The following is a 17,699-nucleotide window of genomic DNA, read 5'->3' on the forward strand; positions in this document are numbered from 1 at the left end:
ATTGACTGAGAGTCTGGGTTTTGGGAAACCCAACGTGGCTGACTTACTTGATCTAGGGCTCCAGAGGGATGTTCATTGAAGGGAACACTATGGCTGTGGTCCACTGGGTTTATGGGATGGGAACTGGAGAACAGAGAGGGGGTTACAGAACCATACCCTCCCTGTCGTGCAGAACCATCCCACTAGGGGAGGCAGGAGGAAATGGACACTCGATGCAACCTGTGGATGAACCACAAGAAATAATTAAGGGTTGAGGGAATAAAATCAATTCCACAATCATCAAAATGGCAAATCGCTGTCATTGTGAAAGCCCCTTAAGACATACATTGACAAAAGCCAGCACTGTGTAAAGCTTTGCCATGAAGTTTCATGAAAATAAAGAGATTATAGAATGAGGAGCTAATCTATTTGGATACCAGCTTCGGGCAAGCAGCTGAGCTGTGATCAGATCTGATGATTTGTATACAACGAAAAGATGAAAGCAAAGATTTCCTGCTGCGTTAATTAAGAACCTTTTACTTCACCTCAACAGATGTGAGACCTAGGGCAGACAGCACTGATGGTTTGATTGAATGAGTGCTTGTGTGCGTTCTAGATCACAGCAACTAGGAAACCTTAAAGCTCTTGACTTCAGATGGGCCTTTGTTCTTGTTCCAGACCAGTATTCTCTACCACCAATATTGATTCTCATGGGGCCCTTGAGGAATTTGAAATGCAGGCTATTCATTTAAGCGCCAGTGGGATCATATCTTTTCATTATAAAAAAAAAAGAAAGAAAGAAAAGAAACTGTAGGGCTACATTTATTAATAACAAATGCTTTGTTCATTACTTTGAAATACAACCTAGATATGTAACACAATGACATTATAAAAAATATTTAAGCTAAAAAAAAATAATAATAATAATAAATAAATAAAAAAAGGAGTAAGATGCATTGGGTATTTTTTTTAATACAAAAAAACTGACTGGAGTTAAAGTCTGCATAAGATAAAAAACAATTAATGTTTTACTCACAAGTATCCCACAATGTAATGGGAAAATAAAAAATAACAAACAAGGAGGAAAAAGGCCTTTAGGATGTTTGAAAACTAATGATTAGCCCTCATTATGATTAATAATATACCTGTCTTTAAATAAAAAAAATAAATGGCAAATGACTATCACTCTAAAAACTGTGGTTCCTAAAAAGACAGCAGGACGAGACAACCTCAAAATAAAAATCCTTCTCATACAACAATGCAAAGTTTCTTACTTCTTTGCAGAGGTGGCGTGGCAGTATATCTCATATTACCTGATATGCTCTACTGTGTCCCAGAACTATAAGCCTAAATCTATTGGCTACATTTTGCAAATAGTCTATTATAGAGCAGCATAATAGTGAAGCTAGGTGTGAATCCAATGGAATACTCACAAAATGAAATTACCACATATTGAATAGCCTAGATAAGAACAAATTTCTGTATTATGTGAGAGAGAGAGAAAAATAGACTGCTGTGAGATTTTAGAGCTGTGAAACAACCACAGCTATATAGAATAAATTGGTTGTAGTAAGTTAAACAGTTTGGATTTCATTAGACTTTGCATATAAAATATGCAGAATGCCACAAATCAGAAATAAGTATTTCAGAAAGGAATTGTCACGTTCGTTGTTACAAAGAACCACGGGAGAGATCCAAGTGCAGGTATGTGACTTTATTAAAGGGCAAATCCAAAGGGTAAACAGTTCAGGCAGGGTCAAAACCAGAGAATCCAAAACATAAAAACAAGACAAGAAGACAAGGCAAGGGCACGACTAGATGACGGACATGAATTAACATCACATTAAACAAGGACTCCGTGACTAAGACTCAGACAGACCAGGTATAAATACACAAAAGGATAATGGAGAAACAGGAGACAGGTGGGGAACAATCAATTAACTGAACAAGGAGGAAGGTGACCAAATAAGGAGACAGGAAGTGATAATATGATAAACACAGTGGGAACTGAGGACACCTAGTGGAAACCCAGGGAACACAACCCAGACACTGTGACAGTACCCCCCTTCTACGGAGCGGCTCCCAGACGCTCCAAGACAGACACAAAACAGAGACCAGGAGGGAGGCGGACAGGTGGAGGCTCAGGGGGAGGGACGGAGGGCCAGAAAAGAAAAACATGGGGAACAGGCACCAGAATGTGAACACAACACAGAAAGACCAGGAGGGAGGAGGACCGGAGGAGGTACAGGGGGAGGGACGGAGGGCCAGACTAACAGAAAGGAACAGGGACCGACATTAACACAAAAACAAAAGGAAAAAAACAACATGAAGCCCCCCAGGGCAGAGCAGAAGACCACCACACCCTTGTGGTCAAGGCCAGAGTCCTCCAGGGCGGAGCGGAAGACCACCACAACCGTGTAGTCAGGGCAAACGCCCCCCAGGGCGGAACAGAAGACCACCATGTCCGTGTGGTCAGAGCGGAAGCCCCCCAGGGCGGAGCAGAAGACCACCACGTCCGTGTGGTCAGAGCGGAAGCCCCCCAGGGCGGAGCAGAAGACCACCACGTCCGTGTGGTCAGAGCGGAAGCCCCCCAGGGCGGAGCAGAAGACCACCACGTCCTCGTGGTCGACGCCAGAGTCCCCCAGGGTGGAGCAGATGACCACCACGCCCCTGTGGTCGATGCCGGAGTCCAACAGGGCGGAGCAGCAGACCACCCAGTGACTTGACTTGACTCTGAAAGTTCAACGGTGACCCGCCTTGTCTCTGGAAGGTCAGCGGTGACTGGCCCTGACTCTGGAAGGTCATCGGTGACTGGCTCTGACTCTGGAAGGTCATCGGTGACTGGCCCTGACCCTGGAGGACCCACAAACATCTGACTCGACTCTGGAGGGTCAACTGGAACTAGCCCTGACTCTAGATGGTCGACGGTGACTAAACCTGACTCAGGAAGGTCCATGAACACCTGACTCGACTCTGGAGGGTCAACCGGGAACTGACTCAACTCTGGAAAGTCAATGGGCACCTGACTTGACTTAGGACTGCCTGTGGAGACGTGAGACGCCTCGGCTTCAAGCACCGCCTCTGGAACGGCCTCGGGCACTGCCTCGGTAACGGCCTCGGGAGCGGCATCGGGCACCGCATCGGGAGCGGCCTTGGGCATCGCATCGGGAGCGTCCTCGGGCACCGCATCGGGAGCGGCCTCGGGCACCGCATCGGGAGCGGCCTCGGGCACCGCATCGGGAGCGGCCTCGGGCACCGCCTCGGCCTCCGGAACGGCAACGGACACCGCCTCGGCCTCCGGAACGGCAACGGACACCGCCTCGGCCTCCGGAACGGCATCGGGCACCGCCTCGGCCTCCGGAATGGCATCAGGCACCGCCTCGGCATCGGGTACCACCTCGGCCTCCGGAACGGCATCGGGCACCGCCTCGGCCTCTGGAACAGCATCGGGCACCGCCTCGGCATCGGGTACCACCTCGGCCTCCGGAACAGCATCGGGCACCGCCTTGGCCTTGGGAACAGCATCGGGCACCGCCTCGGCCTCCGGAACAGCATCGGGCACCGCCTCGGCCTCCGGAACAGCATCGGGCACCGCATCGGGTACGGCCTCGGCCTTGGGAACAGCATCCGGCACCGCCTCGGCATCGGGCACCGCCTCGGCCTCCGTAACGGCATCGGGCACCGCCTCGGCATCGGGCACCGCCTGGGCCTCCGGAACAGCATCGGGCACCGCCTGGGCCTCCGGAACAGCATCGGGCACCGCCTGGGCCTCCGGAACAGCATCGGGCACCGCCTGGGCCTCCGGAACAGCATCGGGCACCGCCTGGGCCTCCGGAACAGCATCGGGCACCGCCTGGGCCTCCGGAACAGCATCGGGCACCGCCTGGGCCTCCGGAACAGCATCGGGCACCGCCTGGGCCTCCGGAACAGCATCGGGCACCGCCTCGGCATCGGGCACCGCTTCGGCCTCCGGAACAGCATCGGGCACCGCCTCGGCCTTCGGAACAGCATCGGGCACCGCCTCGGCCTTCGGAACAGCATCGGGCACCGCCTCGGCATCGGACACCGCCTGGGCCTCCGGAACAGCATCGGGCACCGCCTCGGCCTCCGGAACAGCATCGGGCACCGCCTCGGGAACGTCCTCCGGGCTTTGAGGAACGGTAGACGCCTGTCTCCTCCTCCTCCGCCCTCTATGATGGCGAGTCGGTGACACCTTGTCTGGAGACTCAGGCGTTGAGTCGGCCATGTTGTGCTGTGGCTCCAAGCTGGCGGCCATCTTGTACTGTGGCGCTGGGCTGGCGGCCATCTTGTGCTGTGGCTCTGGGCTGGCAGCCATCTTGTGCTGTGGCGCTGGGCTGGCAGCCATCTTGTGCTGTGGCGCTGGGCTGGCGGCCATCTTGTGCTGTGGCGCTGGGCTGGCGGCCATCTTGTGCTGAGGCGCTGGCTCAGCAGCCATGACGTTAACCGTCTTGGGAATCTCTAGAATCTTGGACAGCGTGGCGAAATAATCCAAGAATGAGTCAGCGGCCTTCTTGGGTGTTGGCGCTGAGCTGGCGGCCATCTTGCACCGTGGCGCTGGACTCGCGGCAATCATGGGCAGTGGCGCCACCGTGGCGGACGTGCGCTTCCTCTCCCCTCTCCGTCCGCCATGGTGAGACGGTGGCTCTGATCCATCCCACACGAGCCCCGAGTCGAAGGGAGGCCATGGTTGAGAGCGGTGCTGAATCTCCTCTCGACCACTCCCTCCTCGGCGACCTCCCCTGGTCCCCCGGAAAACCACCAGGCGAGTTCCCTCAAATCCGTTCCTCTCCTGCTCTGTGGCTGGGGAGGAGACATAAACAGACATACCGCTGGATCTTCGCTGGACGGAGTCCTTCTGTCACGTTCGGTGTTACAAAGAACCACGGGAGAGATCCAAGTGCAGGTATGTGACTTTATTAAAGGGCAAATCCAAAGGGTAAACAGTTCAGGCAGGGTCAAAACCAGAGAATCCAAAACATAAAAACAAGACAAGAAGACAAGCCAAGGGCACGACTAGATGACGGACATGAATTAACATCACATTAAACAAGGACTCCGTGACTAAGACTCAGACAGACCAGGTATAAATACACAAAAGGATAATGGAGAAACAGGAGACAGGTGGGGAACAATCAATTAACTGAACAAGGAGGAAGGTGACCAAATAAGGAGACAGGAAGTGATAATATGATAAACACAGTGGGAACTGAGGACACCTAGTGGAAACCCAGGGAACACAACCCAGACACTGTGACAGGAATGTGTTAAGTGATCATAACATTCTATGAATTTTATATATACTGCAATAGGATTTGGTCATGCATGAGGAATACCGTTCATTAATCAAATTTAGTATACACAGTGGAAAAGAAAATCTGAGCTTTAAAATGTCAGCAGCATGATCAAAGAATAACAAATGCAGTAGCTGTAGTCTCTAAATGTTAATTTTATGAAAACATCATGCAGGCATAGCTGAAGTCAGCATTATCTTTTGCTTTTTTTTTTAACACCGCAATCATATGCTGTCCTAGTACAAAATGATGAGAAAGTCCAGATTATCACAGAGTCATCAGTACACTTGCAATGTATGCAGGTGTACATTTTGATTTGGACATGATTTTAAACCACACTGGTTTATGCAAATGAGTGGCAATTAAGTATCAGCTATGAGAACAGAACACACGAGCGGAATGCATCAATTTTTGCAAGCAAATGCAGATGACAACCACAAATAACGCAGTACTTCAGTTCCCAACTGTGAAGAATGTCTCCACAGACATGCTATCTTCTTTAGCTATTAATCATAGAATTGATCATCTCAAACACGTACACAACCGCTCAAAGTTTGGGGTCATTAAGAATTTTTCTTGAAAAAGATTTATACTCTGTGTTTTCTTGACAAACTTTTGTCAATCTATTCCTATACTCATAAAATATAGGCCTAGAATTTCTCTGAAGTGAGATGTCATGGCACATATTATGACAAACTAAACAAGCATAAACCAAGATTATTTGTTGCAACTTGCAAGTCAGAAAAGGAAACTTTTTTTTAACGTTTCAAAATACATTCAATAATTCTAGACTGAAATCTGTATAAAAACCACAGAGCCAGAAATCAAAAAAGAAAAGGAAACAGACTCCATAATAACGCATTGGAAATTTTAGTGGATATTCCTTTCCAGTTGGAATAGAGTTTTAAATAAGCTAGTTAATAATGTAATAAGAAATTTCATATAAATAATTTTGACTGAAACACTGAGAAATAAGAAAACAGAAGTTTCAGGGCTAGAAAAGTCGAATGCTGCTCACCATGTTTAGCCCATCTAAAAGAAACACATTACAATGTTGCCCTTTTGGAAGTCAATGAATGTGGGTGATATAAAAATCAACTAAAAAAAGGACAAAGAAAAGAAAAAGGTGTGTGCTGTCATTCACAAAAGCAAGGCATAATGCTTTGTTTGAAAAAAGGTCAGTTTCACTGCCAGTGATTCTTCTAATGCGTCCACAGTTTGTGTAGTAATTACTTGCATCTCCAAACAATGATAGATCTTAATAACATCTGTAGACGAGAACTCTGAACCCCATTTCCATGCATGTAACATCTGTGTATAGACTGAAATAACTTTCAGGAAACATTCAAATTCAAAACACTTCAAGAAGCGTAATGACAATGAGTGAATTGGGGCATAGAAGCAGATTTCACTAAATGTTTCCATGTGTATTCTCTGTTGATAGAAGAGAGATGTTAAACTGGACTAATGCAACACAGCAAAGTATCTCCCTAACTGATTGTTAGTAACAGAATCTAATAATAGACTACTAACACACTGCTCTTTGTTATAAGTACAAGAACCTCTGAATTTACAAAATGAAACACTTAACCTAAAGATAAAATCTTTCATATTTATTCATTTGCTTAACATATTCAAAGACTGTGAATACTGGAGAAAATGAAACATTTCTGAAAGCTAGATGACCAATACCATTTAAAGACAAAGTTTTGCTCTATGCAAACATATCGACCACACAGCAATGAAAATGTGTAGGTTTGAATCATATCTGCATTTAGTTACATCTTTAATACGGGAACATTAAGGAAGTCTTACTGTGGGAGATTTATTGAAAAAGTAAGCCTATTTATACCTTACAGGTAACTTGGTATTTTACAAATAAAATGATGGAAAAGGTGAAATGCAAAATATTTAGAAGGTGTTGACTTTCAACCACTTTCCAGAGTCCTAAAACAGCTGCTTAATGTTGACAATTTCCCACAACAGTCAGTCCCTCTGGATTTTGCAATTTCAATACATATTCAAGTAATCTCTGCATTATTTGCAATAGCTTTTAACTTTTGTCTCATACTACCATCACATGGCTTCCAGGCTAGAAGACAATTTTACTAGTCATTTGTCTACACATTTAAATCCTTGGGAACCAGAATCATTGTCAACAGGATTGTTGGGTTACATTGCAAAAAAAATATATATTTTTTTTTTGTCTTTAGTATTTTTCTTGTTTTCCAGTACAAATATCTTAATATTCTTAAATCAAGATATTTATTAGATAAGCAAAATGATTTAAGAAAATAAATCTTGTTTTCTGAAAAAGTAACAAAATTGAGTTTATGATTTAGAAAAATTTGTACTTAATTCAAAGGGGAAAACTATTAAAAAATATTATTTTCTTACCAATTGAATATTACCAATATCCTGTCATTTTGATTATCAAATAAATGTTTCTTGATATAAGAATGTTAATACTTCCACTAGGGCTGTCACTTTTAGTCCGAAAATCGTTTGCACAATCGATCGGACCAACCAAAAAAAGTGTCGAAAATGAAAATAGGGAATCGATTTTAACCAAATATGTACACTATTTATTTAAAAATAATTAAACAATTAAAAAATATAGATGTAACAAAACTCACAAACAAGCAGAAAAAGAAAATAAAGAATTCCGAAAGTGCAGTATGCCTTGCGAAAGCTAGACAGAAAATACCAGCAATTTTACTCGCCTATAAGACCCAGTGACATCGAAAGTGACCTCTCTGCGTTCACACCAAACGAGAATAGAGCGTCTGACGCGAATGATTTCAACATTATGTCAATGTAAAGATGCGTTTATGTGCGTCTGGAGGTCTCGCAGCGCGGTAGACGCGAGTTCGCCTCATTCCCGCATCTAGTTACAGGAGATTCTGAGTTATGAAAAGGACCATTGCAAGCTGACAGCGACCGGCTTTTGTGGTGGAAAATTGGCAGTAATACCCCCACCTTGCACAGCTGTACCTGCGTGTCCCTGGGACATCAGTGCGGTTGGAGCGCGTTTTCTTTTTGAACTGTTGTTTTAAATGGATTGAATCATTATTTAAAATAATCTTGGAGATTTTTGAATTGCCTAAATCATAAATGCAGCCGGGTTGAAGCCTGCAGTGATGTTTTTCTTTTGTTATGGCAGCCGTCCCCTCTGCATATATATTTTTTCGAGAATGTTGCACTCCTGTTGCTGTTTGTTATTCTGCATGAAACTTCATGCCAATAAATAAGAAATATTGTTGACTTTCCAGCACTCTCTTTATGTTCGTCCGTTATTTGACGTTGAAAAAGGAAACGTCTTTTTTTTTTTTGACATGGAAAATCGATTTTACAATCGATTCAATGAACACTTATGTCTTAAAAATCGAAAATGATTTTTTTCACAAAAGTGACAGCCCTAACTTCCACCTTTTTTCTTCTTATTTAGAGTACCTCTGGACCAATTATTAAGAAATATTTCAATTTGAGCATTGTGTTGTTTCATTACATGTGTTGTTTTCAACATGACAAATAAATCTTTCTTTAAATTTATACAATTGCTCATAATTAATCAATTATGGGGGAAACTTCATTAAAACTGTTTTATTATAAGGGATGTTATATTTATAACAATTAAAGCAACACACAAACAAAAAAAACATTTAAATACCAATTAATAACATAGCAAATATAACTGAATTTTCCCATTAAATTAATAGGGAGAACATTTAATTTAATGCCTCCCACTGACAAAAATATCAAATATGCACGTGTTTTATTTTCAAAAGTAACAGTTGAAGAATTTTCAAAGTGAGAGAGTGGCAAGGGGTGTCAAACGTTGCAAGGTTTATAACAGGAGAGAGTGTGGAACATGTTCTTCGTGGAGAAACTGATGTTTCACTCACACTGAGCTTGTTACAACATCCTGTACTTCTGAACTTTAGGGGCGAGACTGTCCTTCCCACCTCTGCTATCTGTAAATACAACTTCTGAGGCAAGGGAAGCAGTTAGCAGATGCTGCACTCGCAGAAACTGTTGCCCCTCGCCCAAACTTCCATGCGAAGGGGAAGCAGAGTTTGTCCGTCTTGCGCCGTTTCCGTGTGCTTTAAAAAATAACCCTGAGTTGTTGTTAAGCTCAGGCATGATCTGATAACAAGACATGTGACACGGAGTCCTGGGTCCCCTTCTCGCCGTTCTCATTGCACAGGGTGGGCGTCTGTTCGCTGGCTTGAGCAAGCTTGCTTTCCTGTCCCTCTCACTCGTTCATTTGCTAGTTTGCTCTGGCGCTTTCTCCCTACCCCCACACATTCTCACAGGCTGCTGCACAAGCTTTTTTCGAGAGAGATGTAGGTCAGCTCTCTGACGTCTAGGGAGGCACAGCTGAGCGCCCCTCTCCATGCTGCGGCAGAGAGAGACGCTCACACCGACACACAGGGAAGGAAGAGTGCGATACCGTCGCCTTTTGGTCACACTAGAATCTGGGTTTGACTGCTGATCATTTACTTGTTGAGTTGTGAGGATATGTAAACAAAACATAAGGGACCTTTGTAAGACAATACAGCAACGACATTATAAACAGCTGCTTTTTATGATGAAAATATTTTAATTACTTCCCTTGAGATTTAGAAAAAATATATATACATATTTTTTAAATAATTAGCGAGACTTCACCAGTGAAACAAAGAACAACTTAAAGTCAACTGGTTATGAATAACTTGCAATCAAAAGCCATCTGTTTATTTTAGTTTGTAATGTACATATTCATAAGCTCCTCCACTGGAGACTGTTATAAATTTTAAGTTATAAGAGAGGTACACTCCTGTTTAGTCAAACTAAAGCATTAACACAACACTCTGAAAACAAGGAAGTCCACATCTTCCATCTCTCTCCTGGCAGGTTCTTGGAAGGGACATGCTTATATGAATATGTGCTGGAATGTCGAGGGGTGACAGTGAGCTGTGAATTCTGACCACGAGCTTTGCATATTTGGGGCCTTTGAAAAGTATAAAAGCTTTTTCCAGTGGAACGCATAGAAAGCACTAGATCAAGTAAAACGATATAAGGCATCAAATCCTTTTTGATGCACCTGATAAACCAAGGATGGTAAATTAATAATAATTATTTTTATATAGATTTTTTTTATTTGCTTTTAACATACTGGGAAACATTGATAGCATGTACAATATTCTACAATCGTAGGTATGAAAACAAGATTTTACACAGCCATTATTGAACATTTTTTATAATTACCATTTTTTGTCAACAATAATAATTTCTAAGAATAATCAACCTAACATAATATTATTATTACCTATATAATTATATTACATAACCTATATAATAATATAACCTTTAAAACAACAATTATTACTATGATTATGAAGATGATTATTGTTAGAAAATCATATTACTCAAATTCATCCATTTTTTTTTTTTTGAAGATCTAACTGCAGTCTCTCCCTAAATCAACGAACTTAAAACAAAATTTAATAAATAAAAAAATAGAATGATTTTTGGCAGGATAAAATATACTTATGCTGCTGATCAGACAATAATAACAACAAAAACTGGTATAACTAGTTGGTAAAATAATAACTACAATAACTATTTAAATTATCATTATGACATCAACTATTACAATTATTAGTGTTATATATTACTATTATTATTATGAATAATAAATATAATATTTTTAAATTACATTTTATTTTTGGAGTACATTTTACTATTTCAGCCTTTCTGCTTCAAAATTTCACGTTTAATTCAACCTACTTTCTGATCATTTGTAATTTAAATTAAATCCTACACCTATTTTGGTCAGTATAGAATGATATATGACAGAATAAAATAATATTTTATTCACCTGATCAGACATAACAACAACAACAATAATTGATCATTGTTTGTTCAAATAATCATTGTTTTATTCTCGATATTAATAACAACAATAATTCGTTATTGTTCTTATTATTACTGGCAACAATTATTATTGTTGTTAATTATATGAGCTGAATATTGTCAGAACATTTTTACGTTTATTAACCTCATATAATTTAAAGATTTAAATAACTGCATTCTCAGCTAAATAAAAGCACTTCAGTTTAAACCCTGCCAATACAATCTGACACTGTCAAACTTGAGGAGTCAGTAAACACCATGCCGAGTCTCTCGACATGACATTAGCTTGCACTTCAACCAAATGCACCAAGTAAAATGAGCAACAACCACATTGCAAGAATCCAAATTAAATCTTATGAATTCACTATGCAGATCTGTATTTCACAGTTTGAAAAAAAAAAAAGAAACGATCAAATGCATGTCTAACCACTCGAAAAGCAGTTTGTGTAAACGCCACATCTTTTCCACCTGTCTGGTAAACTAACCCATACATCTAAGCAATGTTTATGCAAATGGTTGTTTAAATCAAGTAACCTCTAAGTTAGCTGGATCATCCCCGCCACATATTCTTTTTACTCAACAACAACAACTACAAAACACGAACGCATTCCAGTTACCTGTTTACCCCGTTCTCCTCTTAAGTTACAGATGCTCGCTGAACTTTGAGAAGTCTTGGAGGATGGTGTTTGTTGTTGCTAATACAGCCAGACGGAGCGATTAGTTATGCATTCAGTCCGATGCAAATATTTCTACAAGCCCAGCGCCTACGACTGAGCTTGCATTTGAGAGGTAATTGGAGAATAGCGCAGTTCATCTTATTCTGACAGAAGAATTCCGTTAGTGTGGTGCTATAGTGTCCGTTAAACCTTCCAGTTGAAGGCTAGCTAAGCTAACGACGTTAGCGGGCTAATTTCAGGAGCTATTTTGAATCCAGGACGCAGTTTTTCTCCGTTAAACTCCGGGTGTTTGTTGTCGTACGTGCATTGTGTTGACGATAAGCTATTTCTTTATTCTCTCCCGGAGCTGCAGTGCTGCTGTCATCCAAGGCAAATGGTAATTTGTGTGTTTAATTCTCGCGTTGATCTCTCCCCACCGCCATTTTCATCCTCGAGCTACACAAACAAACAGGAGGATCGCTCACGTCACGCAGAAGGTGCGCGGCTGCGCTGATCTCTATGGCATGGTTTTATGGGATTTAAATCCTGCCATGATTCAAAACTGAAAATAAAGTTCTGAAAGGTTTAAACTACGTGTTCGAAAACTCAAAATATTACAAAAAAAGTTTTGCAAGATCTAAAAATAAGATTTGCAAGTTTGCAAAATGTAAAAAAATAAAAATATCTCTGCAAACATTATGTTGTTTTTGAGATTTCCTTCTTCAGAACTGCAACATTTTTTTACGATGTTGCACAAATAATTTTTCAGAGTTTCAAATTTGTCACGGTTCTCCCAGTGTATAGTTTGTTTTCAAGATTTGAAACCTTGTGAATAGTGATCTGAAAACTGGTGTGCGAATAGGTGAAAACAAGTTTTGAAACTATGAAAACTGAGGTTCGAAAGAGCGAAACTTATTACATTACATTCCATTTGCACTCCTATTGCAGACAATTTTTTCAGAGCCGAGTTTACAACACCCACTTTGCGGAGATACGCCCACACAGTTGCGAGCTTGCGACTCACGTGATTTGTGGCAGCGTTTTCACACAGCTCTGCTCTGAAACTCTGAAACTCAGACTGAGCGAAAAATTAAGCTTCGCAACCTCGCAACCTGTTTTTATACAGTCTATGTTTGCAACTAAAAAAAGCCTGGAGGGAGGGCCTTCTACTCTTGGCCAATGCTTTGCTGTCTTCTGACATACAGTCCAATCACAAGTCGTATTTACTGGAAAGGGATTGACCGACAGCTCCGCCAATGACAAAAGCGCACAGGATACGCAAACAGAGGGTGCACAGATTTCTGGCCAAAATGCGGTCCCGTCTAGCATGGTGTGCGGCCCGGTTCTAAAATAAGGTTACCGACTTGTCGCTGGAATTCACCATACAATTGCCAGTACCCACTGAGTTTACCACTGATAGGCCGGAGGTGCATCAGTACAGAGGTGGGTAGAGTACCCAAAAACTGTACTCAAGTAAAAGTAAAAGTACTTCTAGAAATATTTACTCAAGTAAAAGTAAAAGTACTAGTCTTGAATAGTTACTTGAGTAAGAGTAAAAGAGTATCGGATAAAAAATCTACTCAAGTAGTTAGTTACTAGTTACTTTGGGTCATATATACTGAGCCTATTTTTATTTAGATATATAGATAAAATGTATGTAATGTATGTGTGCGTGTATAAATGTATATATTTCATCAGCCTTTACTCCAATTTATGTAATTTATTATAAAACCCTGTCTGTTTACTTAAGTAACAGATATAGGTGTCATGCCATAACATATTTTTAATACGACTGACTTTATATTAAATGTGAATTTAACATTGAAAGTTAATGTGATATAAATATTGCTACTAATCTTTCATTGTTCAGAAAGAGAGCAAATAACATTTACATTATTAAAGATAATTTTCACTGACAGTCTAGATTTCAATCACTCTCAGAAACTCCCATTAAAATCACTGAAACTGTTAACACTGTGAAATCAATATCTTAATTAAAGATTCGTACACACATCTGCACTTTGTTGTTTCTGACGAGAGAATTCGCCAGAAAGAGGTATTCAGTCAGTGAGCGAGTGAAGGAAGCACCGGCATTTTAGCGATGACTCATCTGAACGCCTCTGATTGGCCAATGCTTTAATAAGCTCAAAAGAATCATGTGTGATTTGTTATAATGCGCAGTGCTGTATAAACGCATCTATCTCTGGCTAAGCGCCAGCAAGCAATCACAGATCTGAATTTAGCAGCTGATAATATGACTCGCTGAACGTACTTGCACCAGTGTGATTGTATTAAAATTAATAAAATCTTAATCGGCTATTTTTTGTCTTTTGGAAGCTGCATTCAACTTGACTCCCCTCTGTTATAAGCCACACACGTACAACAAATGTCACAGTGGTATCGTGTACTGTAATCGAATGTAGCCCAAGTTATTACCTGTTAAACAGTAGACAGCACACGCGGTGTTCATCTAATAAGGATCTCCATCGCTAGCAAATAATAACCTTTGCAGATTTCAATTCAGTGCAGTTCCAGCCACGTTTTCAACGCTCTTTCTGTTCTTAAACGTTACAACTCAGCGCGTGCGGCAGGGAACTGAACGACTCATTCAAACTGATTCATGAACCAATTCACTCGTTTGCCAATTGGTTTGATCAAGCCTTTGAACAGAATTGACTCAAAAGAATGAATCATTCGCGAATGGGCATCGCTCATTGCCCAGAGAAAAGTAGACGGCGCGTTTGGAATAAACTGAAGCATTATAACATTTATTGCATTAAGATAAAGTAACGAGAGGAGCGTCGCCCACTTTAAATATAAATATATATAAATATAAAACAGTACCCATCTTTAAATATACTCCGAAAAGTATTCGTTACCACAAAAAATTACTCAAGTAAATGTAACGAAGTAAATGTAACTCGTTACTACCCACCTCTGCATCAGTATATACACTCACCTCACTTTCCTCAGCTGGCGACTCACTTTCCTCAAGCAGCGAATGACTCACTTTCCTCACGCAGTGGACCACTGACTCTCTCTTCATGTAGAGACCGAATATTACAATTGAAGTGACTTCTATAGTGCATCCAAAATACTTTTTAGATATTATATTTAAATATTCAGAAAGGTGTACAGTGTATTTTTACTTTTATTAAAATATTTCAGTAAAATTATAAATAATTGCCTATTACAAATTTATGAATGCATGGTTAACTTTTTTTCTGCAATCACTATAGGCTATATGTATTGAGACGTTTTAAAATCGATATTTTGTAAAAAATAATAAAAAATCACCCTGAATTATAATCTAAACATCTGTATTTTCATATATTATATAAATAGTATATATATATATAAAATATAATTATATATATATATATATATATATATATATATATATATATATATATATATATATATATATATATATATATAACATAAATAAGTAGGCTAATAAATATATAATGTTTAAAACATATGATAAACTATTTGTTCTCCAACACATCACTAAAATTGATACTGTGTGTGTGTGAAGGAGAGTGCTTTCTGCATTGAGGATATTCTGTAGTCTCAGACCTTCGTTTGGGTAAATCTTTACTGGATTGTCTGTACTCAATCCTTTTCCATCTTCAAGAATCAGTTTAAAACACATCTCTTCCAAATTTATTTGACCCTCTAACTTTTACACTCACTATTCTTAAAAAAAAAGAATAATATTAAGCTTTCTAATCTTTTGTATTTTATCGGTTTTCTTTTATTATACAATTAAGAAAGGCAGAAAAAGACATCCAACACTAGCTTGCTCTATTCTTTTTCTATCCTATCTGTTTTCTTTTTTCTTTATTATATTATTTAAAAGCCTTTGTTACGTGTAAGTTAACTGAGACTTGTTATAGCACTTGTATATCATTGCTCTTTTGTTGTTTTTAATTGCTTCCATTGTCTGTTTGTGACGGATTGAGAGAGGATAGAGCTGACATTTCGAGTCACCGACTTTGCAAAAACCCAACAAAAACATGTCCTAAGAGTCCAAAAGCATTCACTGCGCAATGAAGCCTGTTAGAGTTAATAAATACAGTAAGAATGTCCTTATAATTTAAGCCATGAAAAAAAATGTTTTACGTTTTTATATACATTGAACATTAAGCAATTCTTAAGTATCAGCACATGTGCGCGAGCACAAATGGGCTATTAATTTTGTAGATACAACAGTGCATAGTAAGGTGACATACAGCCAAGTATGGTGACCCATACTCTGCATTTAACCCATCCAAAATACACATATTTATTATGGATATATAAATACAAACACATGCTTGTATATATTTAATACAAATATTTAATGTTTATATATTAAATATATTTATATATAAGATATAATAATATAAATATATAGATGTATAGACATATACATTTCAAAAAATATACTGAATCTGTGTGTATTTATATATGCATAATAAACACAGCACACACACACATATATTTTGTAAACAACATTTATTTTGGATGCGATTAATCATTTGACAGCACTAAGTGTGTGTGTGTGTGTGTGTGTGTGTGTGTGTGTGTGTGTGTGTGTGGGTGATTATAGGGCCATCACTTTCACCAAATTTCTAATGACATTTTCTGTCATGTTGCATCAGTTCTGGTCATTCTTTTTTTTAGTATTTCATCCATCCACTGTCTTAAATATGTGGAATGTAGCGGTGTTTAATATATATATGTATTAGCATTTGTTTTATTCTGTGAATTAAAATATGCCTACACATGAACCTATTTTAAAGTTTTGTCTTTTGAAGCAGGCCTAGTGCTCAGATTTATTTTTATATAACTTTACTTAGACGGTCCTGTCTTTATGTTGTCCACAATAAACAAGGCGGCTTCTATATTTTCGGAATATTTGTAATGTGTATTTGATTGATACTAGGGATGGGACGATAACCGGTTTTATCGATAACCGTGATAAAATGTGCTGAAGGTTAGTAATATCGTTTAAAAATGAATTATCATTAAAACCGTGTTTGATTATCGCGGTTTTAATAACTCGCTATTAAATCATGTCCAGCCAGCAACAGTCTGACGCAAGCGCAGCGCACAATGTTTTTTTGTTTTTTTTTTGAGAAGGAATGGCGAAAGTCAGTGACTTTTCTATGCTTTTCTATGCTTCTACACTTTTCATTGTAAGGAAGGAAATGCCACAGAATTTTATCTTTCTTTAAATTAAGTGCATAGAGTTGCTTGTTTTATTAGTTGTTTGTTGATTATTAAATATAAAACTTGCTGAAATGTTTTCAGTGTGAGCATCAACTATTTTTGAACACTTTCATCTCGTTTCAACAAAACCGTGATAATATTGATAATCGTGATAATTTTAGTCACTATAATCGTGATATTAAATTTTCATACCATCCCATCCCTAATTGATACAAAATGCATAGTTAAACGTTTTAAAACGTCTGTCTTTTAGTTAGGCTGAGAGCAGTGACCTCTATTGCTCATAAAACGTTACTGCAGTTCTCTTCATTAATCGCGAACAGCATCAAGTTAAAAACATCTCAACTTTTCATAGAGCCGCAAGTGCACCGCAGGTCATGTGACAAGAACCAACCAATCAGCTTCATCCTTTCCCATGAATTTCCCATTTCCCCTTTTCATCATTTTTAGTGCTGCAAATTCATTTATCCTTTGCTAAAATTTCCGTGTCTTCATGGAGAGAGCGGGTCATGGTTGCTTAGCAACAGCAGATGCCTTAGGAGAGCAACTGCCCGAGCGCTTTGGAAAGAAGGAGAAAGCGACGCGTTTTCCAAGCGTTTTAAGGCGCGACATGTAAACGTCCCTTAACATGGTGTTT

General features: G+C 39.9%; 1 protein-coding gene across 2 annotated transcripts in view; it reads right to left on the reverse strand.

The window, feature by feature from the left end:
• LOC132106602 (nuclear receptor coactivator 1-like) overlaps positions 1–12,336 on the reverse strand; it is a 56,420-nt gene extending 44,084 nt beyond the window's left edge. For both annotated transcript variants that reach the window (XM_059512429.1, XM_059512427.1), the window contains exons 1-2: positions 11,807–12,336; positions 48–219 (exon numbers count right to left, since the gene is read on the reverse strand). The gene's annotated coding sequence lies outside the window, so the exon portion shown is untranslated. The remainder of the gene's footprint in view (positions 1–47; positions 220–11,806) is intronic.
• Positions 12,337–17,699: the final 5,363 nt, after the last annotated feature.

The sequence above is a fragment of the Carassius carassius genome, chromosome 27, assembly GCF_963082965.1.
Source record: "Carassius carassius chromosome 27, fCarCar2.1, whole genome shotgun sequence".
In the NCBI taxonomy this organism is placed as follows: domain Eukaryota; kingdom Metazoa; phylum Chordata; class Actinopteri; order Cypriniformes; family Cyprinidae; genus Carassius; species Carassius carassius.